The sequence below is a fragment of the Rhinolophus ferrumequinum genome, chromosome 12 (genome assembly GCF_004115265.2).
Source record: "Rhinolophus ferrumequinum isolate MPI-CBG mRhiFer1 chromosome 12, mRhiFer1_v1.p, whole genome shotgun sequence".
NCBI lineage: Eukaryota > Metazoa > Chordata > Mammalia > Chiroptera > Rhinolophidae > Rhinolophus > Rhinolophus ferrumequinum.
The window spans coordinates 48,359,875-48,378,482 of NC_046295.1; the positions used below are offsets into that span (position 1 = coordinate 48,359,875).

The following is an 18,608-nucleotide window of genomic DNA, read 5'->3' on the forward strand; positions in this document are numbered from 1 at the left end:
GGGTATAGCACAAGGGATACAGTCAATAATATTGTAATAACTATGTATGGTGTCCCATGGGTACTCGATTTGTTGAGGTGATGGAAAGGGGTTGGGGGAAGGGTAAATAAGATGAAGAGATTAAGAAGTCAAACTGGTAGTCACAAAATAGTCATGGGGATGTAATATAAAGCATAGGGATTATGGTCAATAACATGGTAATAACTATGTATAGTGCCAGATGGGTAGCAGACTATTCAGGGGGGTCACTTCTTAAATTTTGTAAATGTCTAACCACTATGCTGTATTCCTGAAATTAATATAAAATAATATCGAATGTCAACTGTACCTGTAAATTTTAAAAGGGAGAAAAATGTGAAGGGGAATAAGAGGTCCGAATTTTCAGGTATAAAACAAATAAATCATGAGACGGTAATATACAGCATAGGGAATATAGTCAATAATATTGTGATAGCATAATACAGTGTCAGATGGTTGCTGGACTTATCATGGGAACACTTCTTTAGGTATATAAATGTTGAAAAACTATGGTGTACCCCTGAACTAATATAATATTTTACGTTAGCTATATTTTTAATAGAAATCTTTTTTGAAAAAGAAGCAAAGTTAGAGAAACACAATAAAATTTTAACATTTGTTAATTTGCTGAAGCAGGAAAAGAAATATGAATATCAATTGGAAGTAAAGAAAACAAACTTGTTTATTACAGCAAAGGTTTTTATAATTTTACAATTGACCTCAACAAACCCACACTTAGAAAAGATTAACTCCTCTTGAAGATAAATTTATCACAAATGAACAAATCTCTTCAAGGAATCAGAAGTGATTTGCCAACCTTAATAGGACACTGAAATTCTATCTCTAATGCTTGTTTAGTTTCCAGGTAAGGAATCATTTGTGTTTTATTTGTAATGGGTGATGTTGCTTGAAAATTTATTTAACATAACTCAATGTTAAATAAAGTCAATCCCTAAAATTTCTTAGGTAAATATGCCACACTTTACTTCTATTTCTAAAATATATAGCAAACACATAGTATTAACCATGTGCCAGATATTTTTCTAAATATATAATATTTATATACAGTATATCTATATATACATTTATATATAATATATGTGTACATATACATGTATATAGTTTATACATATGTAACTCATTTAAACTGAGGCACAGAGGGTAAAGTAACTTGCCCAACATCACAGAGCTGGTGACTGGTGGAGCTGGAATTTGAATCCCAGCTGGCTGACCCTAGAATCTATGTTCTTAACCCTTATACTCTCCCGTTTCTCAGGAAGTGGGATAAATCTTAATATATTCACTCAGTTGTAAAGAAGAAATGGTATGTTCACCAACTTTTCAGCCCCTGAGAATACTGCCTTGAAGTGTGTTTTTCTTAAAAAATAGGAAGAATAAATAATAAGGTGGGAATTTTACACTGCAGTGTGAATTATGTATGTCATTTTCCCTCGCCACCCGAATACTGAGGAGAGCAAAGTAAAGTTGCATCTTATGCTGCATTGAGGCTCTCCTGGGGCTGAGAACACATCTTTATAGTTTTCAGGTTGCCGGTTAATGACTTATAGTGTTTCAGACTTGAGACATATGTCATTCCAGAGCATCTCATTTAGCATAAAAACTGATAGTACCCATTTCATGTTGTAAGTTAAATAACAATTTATCAATCCATATAACTGATTGAAGGTGTCTTTCAGAGGTATAGCCACATATATGTGCTGTGATTTTTCCCAACAGCCAGACCCAAAGAGCACTATGTTGCCACCATAAAATATATTTTATTTTCCTGCCTGTCATGCAGTATATATCCCAGAAGGCAATATGCTCGGCTTGCCATGATAAATACCAAACAGAGACATGCGAAAAGAGCAGTAGGTGCTGAATTAGATCTAGAAAAGAGTGAATGAAATGGTGCACTTTTGAACAGTTACTTAAGGGCTTTTCTTTGTCTACAAGAACTACTTTATAACAATACACAGAGAAGACTACAGCTTCAGGTTTAAACCAACAAATGCCTTTGCATTAGCATCTTTGTTGGAACTCATAAGAGGGAGCAGAGAGACACCAGTCTCCAGTGTGTACTGCTGGCATTTCAGTATGTGTCACTAGCTTGTTCATGTGCTGGCTGACTAATTCTCGTCACATCTCTGCTCCTGCTCTCTTACCTCATTGTTTTACTGAGGTCACATTGCTCATCTCTGCTCCACCCCCAATTACCCTTTTTTATAGTGTGAGAAACTGAAAGTATCTCCTTTCCCAGGCTTCAGATTTTGTAAGCAATTGATTGATACCTGAACTCAACCTTTTCTTTCTCCACAGTATTATGATTTAGCTTACTGGCATAAAACTTATTTTAAGTAATTCTGAGAGCTCTTTTTTTGGAGATCCCTGCTCTAGGACCTGATCAATTTATACATAATGACACCATTAGATTTTTACAAATTTTTGTTTCATTTTTCTAGTTGATGAAATTGACTTAACACCTCTACTCGATCACTACACCCTTCAATAAATATCAGAATAGCTTAAAGAGTGTCAAATCTACAGCATTTTCCCATTCAAGTATAAGGAGTGGTTGGCATGATGTGATAATCTAATTAAAACCAAGGCATTTTCCTACAGATGTTGTAGGTAGACTAAAAAGAAAAAAAATGTAAGTGATTGTCTAAAATCTTCAATTACATTTTTGGCATTAGAGGAGAAACTTAATTAACTTTTGCCTTCAAGAAGTTTAATTTTTGTCAGCCCCTGATGAGTTAGAAGTGCTGGGGGAAAAGACTGATACAGTATTTCCAGAATAAATAAAGGAAGAAACCTTTCTTGACAACTCTAAAGGGAATTAGAGAGAAGTTAATGTTTTTGCAGGAAAAGAAAGGCAGTAGAGAAGTGAGATGGCCCCGAGTTTGTAAAAGTGGTGGAGGGCACCCTGAGTTTCCAACCACAGCTGGCTTCCTTGCATGCCTTGAGAGACTAATGGATGGGAAGGACACACCTAAAAAATCCAAGACTTAGGCGAGATTTTTCTTGTCCCCAAGTATACCTCAGAATTAGCAGAGCCCCTGGAAGTCACACACTTGTGCAGTCCTGGCTTCTAAATACCAGTTTCCTATATTTCCTATATTCTTATATAAGACCTACCCTTTCTCAGTAAGGACTTTTGCATGACTCTGGAAGGGGGGGGGGAATGCTAATAATGCCTGAGATTAACTTTGCATCAGCCCCGTGGAATAGGGGCTTGGGGTCAGATGTAATTTGATTTCAGGTAAGCAAAGTTTTATGACAGACATTTCATGCATACCTGCCTTTGCAGCCTAAGATTCATATCCATTGTACTTAGTCTCTTTTCCACTCTTTACTTTGTACAACTAAATAATTAATTGCCTTGATAGCCTATCAATATGTCTTTCTTTAATTGTTAAACATGTGTTAATAATTCATAAATCTACTGGTGACCTCCCAACACTCCTGTGATTTTTGCAGGTCTCAGAGCTATTTGAAAGAGGTCTGTCACTCTTGAATTCAGGGTCAGCTAAAAGCTTTCTGGTTTTGTTGTCTCTGTAGAAGGCACCCTGTTTGCCAGTAAGGTCTTAGGGTTAAACAGAAGACAGAGTTCAAGGATTTTGAAGCTCTGATTCAATTATAGTAAATGAGTATAAGAGAATCAGACATGTCATTGTTGAGTGCATTCACCCAGACCTTGGAGACATCTGTTTTTTGTGTGTTTTTTTTTAAGCTGGAGAACTCTATCATTGGTAAAATCTCACTCCTGGAATTTGGTGTTGCACTGAATCCCACTAAACGTTTTTACTCAATGTAATCCCCATTTCAAGCAGAAATAGGTGAGAATGAGTGGGTAACGTGTTCCATGTAAGCTTCCCATGGATTAGCTCGTTGTTCCCTTCACCCATCTTCTCCCCACGACATACTCTGTTCTCGAGGCAATGTGTTATAGTGGTAATTGAGCTTAGAAGTTGAGCAGTCCTTGCTTCTGCTACAAATTTTTATTACATTTCCAAATTAAGTGTGGTTTGTGGTGAGACTACCCACTGAAGTATAGATTCTTCTCATAAAAGTCATTCTGGCTACTGGGTCTTTGTTATATGTATAGATTATACAGTTTTAGAGATGTAAAGTATCTTAAAAGTTAATAAAATAAAATTCTACCTGAAACATGAATTAAGGACAACAATCTTGTTCAAGACCAATTAGGACAGCTAAGGAGAAAATTGGGGCATGGACCCAAGTTCCAATCTGGTGCTATCTCCATATCACTGTCTCTTCAATTAGACAAAAATAGTTCTATTTTATTTCTACCTCGTTCCCTGAATCCCAGAGATTTGCTTTTTTTGCTTGCATCTAATTTTCTCTGTGGCATTTTGGAAGCCCTCCAGTAACTGCATCAGCAGGAAGATTATTTTAAGCTGAAAAAATCTTGGTATTCTGCAAGCTCTGAATATCATTAATTTCCATATGTTCTGAGACTTATTAAATGTTTTTCATGTGTTTTTATCCCTGATATTATTTCCTTCTTGTGTTCTCTGCTGACTGGGACAGTATCACCTACGCAGGTGAAATGTTCTATTGCTTTAGTGCTCTTCTGTTCTTCAATAATATTTGACATTTGACATCTGGGTTTTATATCTGTTGCATAAATGGCTCTGAGCCAGACCCGATTTGCTGCTTTCATCAAACTATTTGTCAGCCTTTGAAGTTGGGACATACAGTGTTACTCATATTGTGATGTCATTGCACTCGGCAGAATTTTAGAAATTAAATATTCTAAATATTCATGATGAAGAACATTTTTGTCAAATACTAAGGATTACCAAAATTAGCTGTGGCACTGACTGCTGACATGAAATGATACCTAATTCTGAAGGTCTCTCCAGAAGCTTGGTTCTTATCTCCCAAGCGATTGGAACACCAGACCTCAACATTAACACAACACATGTGATGGCTTGAGTAACAGAGTACCGTGTTCCTAGCAGAATGCAAAACTGTGAAGCAGGCCTGGGTTTTCCCTGAAAATGATCAGTGGCTTTTAGGAACAGACCTAAGCACCAAGGGGTCCATCAATTCTCACTCCAAGGACCTGTGAGGGTGAGTCAAGAGAAGCAATTTCAATAATTTCTAGGTGAAATCACTACCTCAAAGACATATCTGCACTTCCATGTTCACTGCAGCATTATTTACAATGGCCAAGACATGGAAACAACCTAAATGCCCATCACTAGATGAATGGATAAAGAAAATGTACCATATGTATTCAAAAGAATATTATTCAGCTGTAAAAAAAAAAGAAAGAAAGAAAATCTTGCCATTTGCAACAACATGGATGGACTTCAGTGCATTAGGCTGGGTGAAAAAAATTCAGACCAAAAAAGACAACTGCTGTATGATCTCACTTATATGTGGAATTTAAAAATGCCGAACTCTTAGAAACAGAGAGCAGCACGGAGTTACTAGGGGAGGGGTACAGGGGGCAGGGGAAAATAGGGAGATTTCAGTCAAAGGGTGAAAACTTCCAGTTATAAGACAAAGTCAACACAGTGACTATAGTTAATAATGCTATGTTATGTACTTGAAAGTTGCTAAGACATTAGATCTTAAATGTTCTCACCACCAAAAAAAAAAAAAAAGACAGAAAGAAAAAAGTAATTATGTGTGCGATGGAGGTGTTAACTAACCTTAATTTGGTAATCATTTCACAACAGAAGTGTATTAAATTATCAGGTTGTACACCTTAAACTTACATGATGTTATTTGTCAATTATATTTCAATAAGGGAGATTAAAAAGAAAAAAATAAAGGAAAACTTCCTTTGGGGAAAAAAAAAGAATTCCTAATGAAGGCTGTACCATGTAACCAAGTAGCCACGTAACCATGGCAAGATATCCTTGCAGGGAAGGCACGTGGGGGAGGCTTTAAAAGCCTGGGATGTATCTGAGACTTGGCACCAGATAAAATGGGCCAGTGGTCATGTTTCCTGCCAAAAGCTCATGTCTATCTTTCTGGCATGGATGAGATAAAGCTCAGGTGAAATAAAATTAAAAAGTGTCCTGATCCTCCTAAACGAATCAACCAACTTCTTTCCACTCTGTGAGAAACAGACACATGAAGAGTATTTCTACAACTTGAAAAATATCACCATTAAAAGTGTTCATTAGTCCTTGCCTGTATACAAGGACTCATGTAATAAATATCAATTAAAAGTTTGTGATCTAAGGAGAAAACTTACCTCTGGATGAATTAGGATGTATCCTTTTGTCATCAGGTAATAAAAGTTTAGGCCCTCACTATATTTTTAAGTTTTCATTGCCTAGGAACCCACTACTAAAATTAGTGCTGAACTGTAATAGCTATTATTAGCTTAGGTTTATCATTTCATATATTATATAAGTTTCCATTTTTATCATTGTTATGAGTCTAACTACTTATCTTTCTTTTATTGTAAGTTATCTCACAGATACTTTAGAAATAGGTAGGGCCTAAATAATAAATACATTTAAAAATAATAATGCCAATCTAGGCAAATGCATTGACCCCCAACTTCCTTTCCACCTCTGTTTTTTATGCAGATCAGAATCAGTTTCCACACATCAGGGCCCATGAAATAAGTCAGCCTAACAGGGGCTAGCTGGTTGATTGCTGCAGGAATCCTGCCCAGCCGTCAAGGGAAATGAGTGAGAAAGAAGGGAGAGTGAGACACAGATTTCCACCCAAGCCAACGAGGTTGTTGAAGCAAAAATGGAACAGCTAGGATTGGACATGAACCTCTTCTGCGTACCAGGTCTTCCGATTCACCAATTCTAGAAACATTTGACAAGCAGGAGTCTGGGTGTATCACACTGCCCACAACATGGAATGTGTCCAACAGAGCGATGTTCACAGATACAAAAGAGAAAGAGAAGGCATTTGCGTCCACTTCATCTGTGTCCCTATTACTGACGTTTCTGCTTGGAATGATCTGAAATTTTTAGAACCCTGATTCCTTCCTATCTTCATTCCTTTCTTACTTCTTTTTTTTTTCCTTCCTTCCTTCTCTCCTTTTCTGGGACAAAGTCAAATATCAGTGAGAATAAGCTGGGGGTAGTCTGTATGAGAGCTTCACAGTTGCTCAGGATCCAGACACACTGGCTAGTTTATTATCTCAACATCAGGCCCAAAGTTGGTACTTAATAAGGGTGTGTGGAATTGAACTGAGTTTCTTCCAAGAGACCATAGAGAATATTGAACCCAAGTAGCAATGAAATCACAAAACAATTAAGAATGTACCTATTCATTTGAGAACATCAACCAAATGAGGAGAAAACAGTTACAAATAAACCCTCCATATCTAGGCCATCCAGATGTGAGTTCTCCATACATGTTCACTTATAAAGATAACCTTTGATTAGAAAGGTGAAATCAAGTAGAGCGTTAAACTCCGTCAACAGAGATCTCATTTTTAAGCATAGATCAAATGCATTGCCTCATTTGGATTCAGATTTGTGTATATTTCAGGTTGACCAATATAAGGTGGCATAGGAAGGTCCAGAGAACAATTGCATCCCTCAGGCTAAAAGTATAAAATGTAACGAGAGTCTTTATTAACCTGGTTAGGGTGCTTATGTCCCTTGAAAGAGTGTTTCTACTAGTCTTTAAACAAGTTGGCTCTGGTCTCTCCCCTCCCCGCCCTAACCCCTGTGCTCTGTACAATCAGTGACACAGATGGAATTACTTTTTAGGAAAAGAACTGCCTCCAATATTAGTCTCCCAAGCTGCAAATGTGATTTAAAACCTCTCAACCAGCACTTTATACATGGCAAGATGCATCGCCTATCCCCTGAGAAGTCATGAGTGCAGTCTCCCTTCAAGGGCACTTAAAGTAGACTGAAATTGAATAATCTTTGCAATTTACTAAGGCTATTTCCCTCTGGTATACAGAGTAAAGATGGATATTCAGAGAGCTCAGAGAATCAGAGCAAGCCAAAGGATCTGGGGTTTGGAGAAGAGCCCACCATCGTTTCCACTCCTTATAACCACCCACCTTCAAGCCACAAATGAAAGAAAAGTATCTGTGCCCACAGATCATTTGAATGATTTCTCTGAATGTGACTCATTTAGATGAAACATATGGATTCTCACTTTGGCAAAAATGACTAGGGGGGTTTGGTGGGGAGCAGGAGGAAAGAAAATAACCCATCCAACTAGATTCCATCAAAAGCAAGGTTTTCTCAGGATGCCTCTTCAACTTTCTTACATCCTCAATGAATTATTCCGTATTTATAAAAACAGCTTATGCTCCATATAAAGACTTTAAAAATTGTTATGCTTCTTTCATTTGAATTCAAAAGAGACAGAAGGAAATCTCTGGGCCTCCAATGTGATTATGGTTCTAGAATTTGGAATACTGATTTCTTTCACCGGGCTGACTACTCTAATCATGTTACCAAGGGTTTGCCAAATCTCCACCTCCTTGGTGCCATGTAGGTCCACCCTGTGTGACATAATCTATGCTCCCTAAGGACTTTGCCACCTGACCCTTTTGTTTAACTGGAAAAGTTGTATCAACGTATAAACAGCCATGATGATAACTACTGGCCCAAATGTAGCTGGATGAAGTCATTCTTATCCCCAACATGACACTTGCAAAATACATGCAAGAGAGTAGTTATTTATACACAGTACTGTGCAGAATTCTGTGTCAATAAATTTATACAAGTCTGATCCATCTTTATTTTGAAGAGCATACAGTTTCTGGTGAATACTCATAACGTTACAGATCTAAGAAGTATTCCACCAAAGCATTTTAGTGCATATCATGGAAGAGGTTTGTGTGGATTAGAGATAGGGTGTATAGCAAATGCTGTCAGTGCCCTCCATGCCACTTAGACCCTACCATGTCTTTTTGCTTTGGATGACCTTCACCAGCAATTCACTGCATCTCTAGGCTCAAGGTTTTTTCCAGAACCATAGAAGACCACTCTGCCTACAAGCACAGGCCAGGAGAACTGGGGAATTAGCACATCTCTGGAGCAGCCATGAATCAGTGACCAACGGGAGTTAGAAGATTAATACCTCAGCTTCCTTTTCTCTCAAGTAGAATAATTCTGAGGCATGTGCTTTCTACCATTTCCCAGATTTTCCCCACAGGACTAAGTTCCAGTTGTTCAGCTTGGCAGCTAGTTCACTAATTCACGCTTTACTGACTGCCTTCACATCCCTGTATCATTTCCACACTCTTGCCAATGCTCCCTGCACCTCCCAAAGTAACTCCTTTCACTTGAGTCTTTGCACCAGGTCAGTTTCTGGAGAAACTCAAATTAGGACACATCCTCTAGACGTGGTCAAGAAATTGGTCTTTTGAGAGTGCATCCAGACAGAATAAAAAGAGGAAAATATCATCTTTTCTGTGACCAAGCTTGAAAGGCTTTATGGATATGCTGGTGTGGCAGGCACTACAGGTCACCTATCCCACAGCGATTGTTCCTCCCTCCATAGTCAATAGAAATCAATTTATTTGGCCGCAACAAATTCAGAGTAGCTAAGCCCCTCCCTCAGCCCTGTGCGAATCAAGCAGCGCTGTCCCACTCCCATTTGCTGAAAATCTTTAGGGGAGGGCAGTTGACTGAGTGCCAGTCCTGAGACATAAACAGAAATGTGCCGAGGAACCCATTTTCTCCTGGATAAACAGAGAGCGCTGGAAAAGAAAAGGGCTGCCTTTTGGGTGGGTACCTTCCTTCCTGTTTGGGACAGCCCTGGGTAGTGCTTGGAATTGCTGTAGTCATCTTATCGCCATAATAGAAATGTTGCCGAGCTGCTACATCAACCCTCAAACCGCCTACATCCAGGCTTCACTCTGGATGTGAGCTAAATATTAGTCAAGGTTTCTATTACCTATACCCAATTTATCCTGATCAATACAGATACAATTCTAGAACCCGTTTAATGAAGAGAGATAGCTCACAGGGGACAGGCTCAAATGTGGCAGTGGAAAGAGCAAGTCCCATGTTATATTTTTCCTGTGCCTCATTTTCACAGTTGCCTTAAAACATTTAAAACAATAGAATCTGATGTTAATATCTCATTTCTTTCCTGGGATATTCCCCCTATCCTTACACAGCGCCATACTGCTTGACATGACTTGGGGCCTTAGGCCTGCTTCGGCCGATGCCTGAATTGCTAACCCTACAGGTTCCCACGGCATCCTCCCTCACTTCCTTCAGGTCTCTGATTGTCACCATCTCAGTGCCAATCCCTTATGAAATGGCACTATCCTTGCCTCGATCATCTCCTCTCAAGGAAAGAATGGCTGGAGTCGAAGAAGATTTGGCCCATGAAGCAAGGTTATTACCACTATATCATTAAAATTGGTGCATTAAAGTTTATGATGTGGTACAGAGTGGCCACATCATTAAGAGCTGGTGCTACAGGCTCATGCACCATTAAAAAGGCTGGCTGGTTGATGGAAGGTTGGGAAGCCCATTTCCTGCCATTTTCTGTGTGATACACACAGAGTTATTGTGTCATTTTAAAGTCCCCCTAGTCACCTACCTCTAGTAATCCAATAGGTAATATTAAGAAATCATCTTTTTGGCTGACTAAATTTTTTGGCCAGAGCTTTTTTGCTTTCCCTTTGTTTTGAGGAGGTGGAGAACATAGGATATATGTCTTAATTGCCATATATGAAAATTGTCACCAAATCACCTCTTTCCCCTTAGGAGAAAGAAAAGGAGAAAGCATAGCTCTGGGCCAATATATCTAATTCTCTCCTTGAAATCTCTACTTGGATGACACAAAGCACCTCAAACTCCACATGACTTGTACATATATACTAGTCCTAAAAGTTATTCACATGTCATCTCTCCTTGCCTTCCTTTACCCATAGAATTAAGAAAGCTAAATAACTGGATTTCCAATCTTTCATTTAGCTATGGGTGGCCACAAAACTTAGTTCAAGCCAGTATGATGTAGGCAAAGTTCCTGGGTCCTTTCCCAAATAAAAAGGAAAATCTTTGTTAGGATAAAGCTCTTCACCCCGTGGCCCCTCATCCAATTTTCTACCTGAGATGCATTTATGAGGACAGGGTCATAGCAGCCATCTTGAAGGATAAGGAAGTAAACAAAGGGTGAAAGACCACACACCCAGGTAGGTAGACCAGAAAGCTGAAAAGAGCCTGTACCAATCCCTGTATTGTTGAGCTACCTTACCAAGGCCTAGAGAACCTTGGATTTCCTGTCTGATGAATCACACATCCCTGTTTCAGCCACTCCAGTAGGGCTTTCTGTTTCTTGCAGCTGCTCATTCATATAAAGACAGACTGAATTCATAGAACTCTCTCTTACCTGGCCCCTCTTCCAGTGTCCTTATCCCAGTAAATGACACCTCCATCTTTGCAAACATATAGGCCAGAAATATAGGCATTATCTTTGACACTGTTCCTTCCTTTAGAGTTCATATCCAATCCATCACTCCCTAAATGTCCATTCCCTAATCACCATCTTCACTCCAAGTTCCAGATTCCACTATCTGTCATCAGAGTAACAGCAACAGCCTCCTTGCTTGTCTCCCTATCCATGTAAGGTCCTCAGTGTATCCCGTTTCCTTTTCAAAATATAAGGCTAATTATTTACACACACACATTGTCATGCACGGTGTCCTGTGGGGGTCTCTCGTCCAGCTCCCCACATAAGAACGCAGGATATGGTGAGGCCAAAAAGGAACACCCATGGAGCCACAGATAAGGGAGTCATACCACTATAGTCTCGCTGGCGGCTGGGTTGGAGACACAGGAGGCAGGAGCCACACTATCCGCAACCCGCCATCCACTTGTCTCTGCCAAACAATCTCACTTGGTAGCAATCCACTTCTCTGCAATCTGCAATCCATACTCAGCCGCTTGCAGGCTCAGCCACCATCTTCTTGCTAGCCCCCATTTTTGCTAGCGTAGCCATGGCAGTTATATTAGTGGCCAATGGCTCACTGGTTACAGCTGACAGCCAACTAGCCACAGCTGATGGCCATTTACTACCCAAGTGAGCACCTTTCCACGTGAGGCTGAGAGCCTGGAAACTGCACTCCTGGCTCTGTCCCCACACACACACACACACACACACACCACACACACAAACACACACACACACACACACACTTACACCTGCTTAAAAGCCTTCAATGGCAATCCATATGTTCTGTGATCATAATCTAAATATTTAACATGGCCTAAAAGGCCCTTTGGGTGTTATACCCAACCCTTCTCTCCAGCCTCAGCTTATGCTAGCCTTTCTCTGAATTTCAGCTGCCGTAAACTTCATTTCTAAGGAAGCACCCTACTCCCTCCCTCCACACGGTCTTTGCACTGGCTCTTTCCTCTAGCTGTAAAAGCTTTTTTTTCTTTTTTTGCCCCTACCTTATGCTATTTGGCTCCTAGAAAGTTCCTCTCGTTCATTCAGAAGATAGCCGTGGCGTCTCAATGTCAGAGAACTCTTCCCTGACTCAACTCAGCCGTACAAGATTCTTTGTTGAACACTGTCACAAAACCACCTTCCCTTTTTCAAAACCTCTAGTTGTAAATATGCATTCTTAGTGGGATTAGTTGTTTAACGGTAAGTCCATCACAGCAGGATCCCTGTCTGATTTTTTGTTTTGTTTTTGCATAAACATTCCCCATGCCTAACATGACCGACACATAGAAAGTGCTCAATAAATATCTGTTGAACAATGATTGAATGAAAGGAAAATAGCCCATTCAATCAATTGCCTTTAAATAATCGATGATTATCATGATACCATGACCCAACAAATTGAAACTAAATGATAATATGATTGAGGTAATACCAAAAGATATTGCATTTACTGGGCCATAAATATTTGATGAATCACCAAACAGTACCACCTGCTAATGATATTATTTCAGGCTCCACTTCTTCTGAAGCGTGGATGGACTTGGTTAGACAGCGGCGTGGTTGGACAGCTGAAGCCAAGCTTTGATGATGGGGACCCTGCCTCGGACTTTAATCCAGATTTGCAGCTTGTGTTGGGAACGTGATAGAGTTGGATAGAGAAGCTGTGGGAGACTCCCTTCTCCTTTATCCCAAATAACCTTCTATCTGCAACATCCCTAATATGTGCCTCCTGAGCATAGGGTGTGGGGGCTGGATCAGGCCACTGGCTGACAAAGAGGCTGTGTGAGAACTTTTCCTCACAGTTCAGACCCTCCTCCCCAGATGACTTAGAAAAATGGCAAATGGGAAAATTGAAAAGAATGGAAAGAATTGGAAGGAAAGCTGAGAAACTGTCTTGATCTAGAGGGTGTCAGTTTTGGAAAGGTCAAGTTCTTCCTCAAGAAGAAAGTGTTCTTCCCTTCCTAATGCTTCTCTCAGTCATTGAATCATCAGGATTTCTCTGTTCCCACCTTTACATCTAAGTCATGAGATATAATCAAAGGGAGCTGGGAGTAGAGAGAGAGGTTGTATTTTGTGAGAGATAATAAACAGGTGCTTGTGAGGTGGAGACATCTTATAGCCTAGAATCTGGGCAAGGGTCTTCGTCTAATGACCTTATAAGGATCAGAATGGAGTGAAGGAAAATAGGGTGAATAACATGTGACATTTTCCTCCACTTCCACTGAAACCCACTGAACTCAATTTTATTCTATTCCTCATAAGAGTAAAATTTTAGGGGTCAGAGCAATGGATTCAAGCTTCCAATGCTATGTACAAGCTTTGTGATGCAAGTAGGTCAGTTAACCTCTCCGATTCACATTGCTTTCATTGGTGAATAGTAGGCAGAACCCAACTGGTAAATACAGATGGAACCCAATGCAGAATTGTGCTAAGAATCAATGAGATCATGTATGTGGAAGCCACTTATGCATTGCAAAGCTTATATCCTCATTAGCTGATTTAACTGGCTTCACATTCCCCAGACTATCTTCAATATATTTAGGCACAATAGAGAATATATGTGTTTATTCACCTCTGGTCTGATGAAGGAAGATAATTCTCCCGAGGGCCACACCTTCAGCACTGGCCAGCTTTTCTGAAACTCTATACCCTCTCTGTTGGCTCTGCCCTCTTGCATATAACATTCCCTCAAACCCCTTTTGGAGCTGTCCTTCCCTAACTAATCAATGGAGTATTGGGGTACAAGAAAATGTAGGCTAACCCCAGAAATAAATTGTAGGTTCTACTCACAGGGAGTAACTACTTTTGATGTGACCTCCAGGAGCTTTCACAAAGAGCCAAGTATGGGTGGGAGAGACGTATTACTGGCCTCCTTTGGGTAAGGGGACAGGACAACTTGTGTGTAGATCTGGGCTTGAGGATCCGATCCCAGTGAAGGATGTGGCCTTGCAGCTGTAATGTGACACCCCATGTGGAGACAGCCCCCAGTGCCCCTGGAACCGGCCCCAAATCCTCAATAACAACAAATCATGGATTGTATTCAGAGTGGCCACATTTCCCCATAATGTAATTTTGAAAACCTGGCCCTATAGTGATGAGTGTGTGCATGTGTGTGTGTTATATGTGTATTAGAATATTTGCTGTTTGTCAAACAAATTGATTGACATTAGTTGTCTTTTACAAAGTGTTCAGCTTGCCACTTTGGAGAAAGGATAGTAACAGTTTAATGATTAGAGAGCCCCACTGAATAAATTGTAAAGGGACAGTGGAGATGCAGATAGATTGTGTTTTGATTACTCGAGTGTCACAAATCACATATGTTGATGCCCAGAAATTAAACTATTTGATCATCTATTTTGATTAACAAGATTCCTAATTCAAAGGTGTGGGAGGGGCGGGGGGGAAGGATATTTCCTGACCTTACCATTTCCCATTCCAAAATGAACTTTGAGTGTGAGGTTGAAAGATGAAACAATATCATCCTGTTGGTTAGTTAGCATCACTAACTTGAAAAAGGATCCCAGAATCCACTCATGAGAGAACTCTGAAGCACCCAAGGTCCATTGGAATATACCAATAATTAGAATACAATAACCCTTGGTCTTTTCAAAGTGCTAGAATAGACATAAAGAAGAGCTAACCCAATCACCTCTTTTTAAGGGTAAGGAATCTGAGACCCAGAGTGGGAGCATACAGCTGGCTAGTGGCAATTCTGAACCTTAATTACCTCTTAAAGCTGTATTTCCAAATATGACCACATTGGGGGTTAGAACTTCAAAATATGAATTTGGGGGCTGGGGAGCACACAATTCAGTCCACAGCACTTTCCCTACCCGCTATTTCAGAATCTGGTATTATAGCCCTGGAACTCCAACTGGGCATTTATAGAACATCAAATTATACTAAGAATATCATTTATTGTTTTCAAATACAGCCAGAGCAGGACAATTGCTACAACGTTTATTCTTCTAGAACAGGCAGTTTCACTTAACTGAATACATCCAACCCAAATTTACTATGTCTAAGTGAGTCTTGAGCGTCTGTTTTATGTGACTAAGGAAAACAAACAATTCAGTGTATCACTTCTTAATAATAATAACGTCTGGATACAATAGCAACTATTGTATGTAGTGATGCACTATTAAATTTGTTAAAGTGAGAGTCAACCCACATTGTTTTCACTGACTACCAGGCTGCCAATTAAATACTGACTGGCCAGTGAACTGAGTCTCAGAGAAGAGGCCAGGAAACCTCATTACTGCTACAGTTAATTTAATCAGTTACTTTTGCTAAGTGCCTGTGAGTCACTCCCAAAATTTAAAACACAAACACAAAACATGAGTGGAAGCATTTCCCCAGTGTGTAGAATTCCTTAAGCTTCTCTCTGCCCACCTATCTGCCCTTACCTGAGTTACCTACATGAAAAACATCCCTATCTCCTGGCAACCAGTCTCATTTTATGAGATGTAAGTTTAGGAACCTCAAAAACAGGAATAATAAGATGTGCCTTCTTTTGTATAATTAAAAATCTGGTATAGCTGCATGTATTTGTGTGCTGACCTAAGAACCAGAATATGTGTTCACGTTTAAAGCTTTGCAAAAGAAATACAAAACTCTAACGTAGGAAACAATCTGTTCTGCAGCTGGTGGCTTTTGGAGATGGGCAACATGGAAGAAGCTTCATTTGTGCTCAGAGTTGTGTGGGACTCTGCATCCTGCCCAGCTGGGAGCACTTGGTATGAGGTCTGAACCAGAGTCTGAGAAGAGGCCAAACTGCTCTCTCCCCTTTATCAAACCCCAGGAAAATTTCTCCTACAAACTAAGGACGCTCTGACAAATGACTGAAATATATAAGCTCTTCTCACAAAACCTCAAGGAAAACAAAATATGACCATAATTTTAAGTGAGAAGCCAGAAAAAGAAATGTGAGTGTGCCAGCCGGCATTACAACCATGACTTTCTTACTTAGTATGTGTGGAACCCAAGGCCAATCCTGACTTCTAAGCAATTGTATGGTGATGCCCCCAGCGGGGCTCCAGGCCCAGGTGTGAATAACTATGTTCAGCAGGTACAGACACAATGTATGCAACTGTGTTCACTATAGAAACATAACAGTATTTATTGGTCAGAAACCATCCTAATGGCTGTTTTACAAACTTAAATTAGAATGTAATATTTTGAAGTTGTATCTGGAAATAAGACCTTCCATCAAAATAAATTGCAGATTCAAGATGAAACGATTAAAGGACTAGAAGAAAACGTGAACAAGTACTATACGATCTCAGGATGGTGGTCTTTCTAAGTATGATACCAATGATAGAAATCACAACAGCAATAGATTTGACTGCCGAAGAACTAAAAGCAATTAAACAAATAAAAGAAAACAGTAACCGCAACAAACATCACTAACGTAGAAAAGCACATCAATAAAACTGAAAGCCTACAACCAACAGAGAAAAAATTTGACAATGTAGAAAACAAAGTGTATAAGTATATTTAATGTCCCCAGAGCCATTAAAAATCCATAAATGCTCTGGTGTGATTCTGTCCTGCACAACTCTTCTTTAGAACAGTTGTTTTGTATCATCGTTCGCCTTTTCTCCCACCCAAGTGAATCCCATCAGCCCATGGACAATTTCGTGGAGATGGACATGAGCCCCCTGAGGCCCCCAAACTATCTTTTCGGTTGTGAACTAAAGGCAGACAAAGATGATCACTTGAAGGTGGGTGATGATAAAAAATAAGCCCCGGTTACCTTTAAGAATGCTCAGTGCAGGGGCTGGTGCAAGTGGTGCATTGCAGACTGTGGAAGCAGAGGCAATGAATTATGAAGGCAATCCAATAAAGGAACACTGGCCACTTTGAAAATATCTGTACAGCCAACGGTTTCCCTCGGCGGCTTTGAAATAACACCACCTGTGGCGTATAGTTGAAGGGTAGTTCAGGGCCTGTGCATATCAATGGACAGCACTTACAGGAAGATGCAGAGTCAGAAGGTGAAGAAGAGATAAAACTCCTGAGCATATCTGGAAAGCTTCCATAGAAAAAATTCACACTTGCTGCTAAAGATGATGATGAGGAGGAGGAGGAGGAAAAAGCTCCAATACAGGAATCTATATGAGACACTGCAGCCAAAACATGTACAGAAATCAAACCAGAAAGGAAAAGACTCAAAATCATCAACACCAAGATCAAAAGGTCAAGAATCGTTCAAAAAAAAAAAAAAATCGGAGACAAACTCCTAAAACTAAACACCATAAGGACCTAGTTGTGTAGAAGACGTTGAAGCAAAAATGCAAGCAAGTATAGAAAAAGGTATTCTCTTCGCAAAGGCCATCAATTATGTGAAGAATTGCTTCCAGATGACTGATCGTGTGGCTTGCAAAGATCTTTGGCAGTGGAGGAAGTTTCTTTTAAGAAAATAGCTTAAACAGTTTGTTAAAATTTTCCATCTTATTTCATTTCTGCAACAGTTGATATCTGGCTGTCTTTTTTATAAAGCAGCGTGAGGACGTTCCCTACCTTGTCTGATAAATGCTGTCCAGGTTCCATTGCCAAGAATGTGTTGCACAAAATGCCTGTTTAGTTTTTAAAGATGGAACTCCACCCTTTGCTTGATTTTAAGTATGTATAGAATGTTCTGATGGGACATAGTAGCAGCAGTGGTCAGACAAGTAGAAATGAAGAGAAGATAAAAATATGCATGTGAAATAAACTCAGTATCTTAATAAAGTTTTTAAAAAATCAATGAGAAACAGATGAGCACCTAAATAGAAAAAGTAATAATCAAAGGACATGATCAGATAATTTACAAACACAGAAACCCAAATATTTGGGTTTTTTTAAAAAACAGTATCATGTCCTTAGTAATCAAAGAAATTAAAAAGATAGATATACATAATTTATAAAGAAATAATGGAATTCATTTTTGAAAGGACATGGGCAACCCTATAAACTTGGGTGGGAATGACAATTGATGCAATTTTTATTCCCAGGTTGATAATTTGTCAGTAGGAATCAAAAGTCTTAAAATTTAAATTTCATTTGACATTGGAATTCCAAACATAACCTAAGAAATAATTGTGAATAAGCACAAAAATAAAATTATAACGTCCATCACCAGGTTCTTTATAAAAGGGAAATAATATTGGGTAAAATAACTAAAAACCGTCTGTACAATAGAATACTAGGCAGTGATTTAA

General features: G+C 39.4%; 1 pseudogene; it reads left to right on the plus strand.

The window, feature by feature from the left end:
* The first annotated feature begins 17,033 nt into the window (after positions 1-17,033).
* On the plus strand, positions 17,034-17,883 carry LOC117032332 (nucleophosmin-like; annotated as a pseudogene).
* Positions 17,884-18,608: the final 725 nt, after the last annotated feature.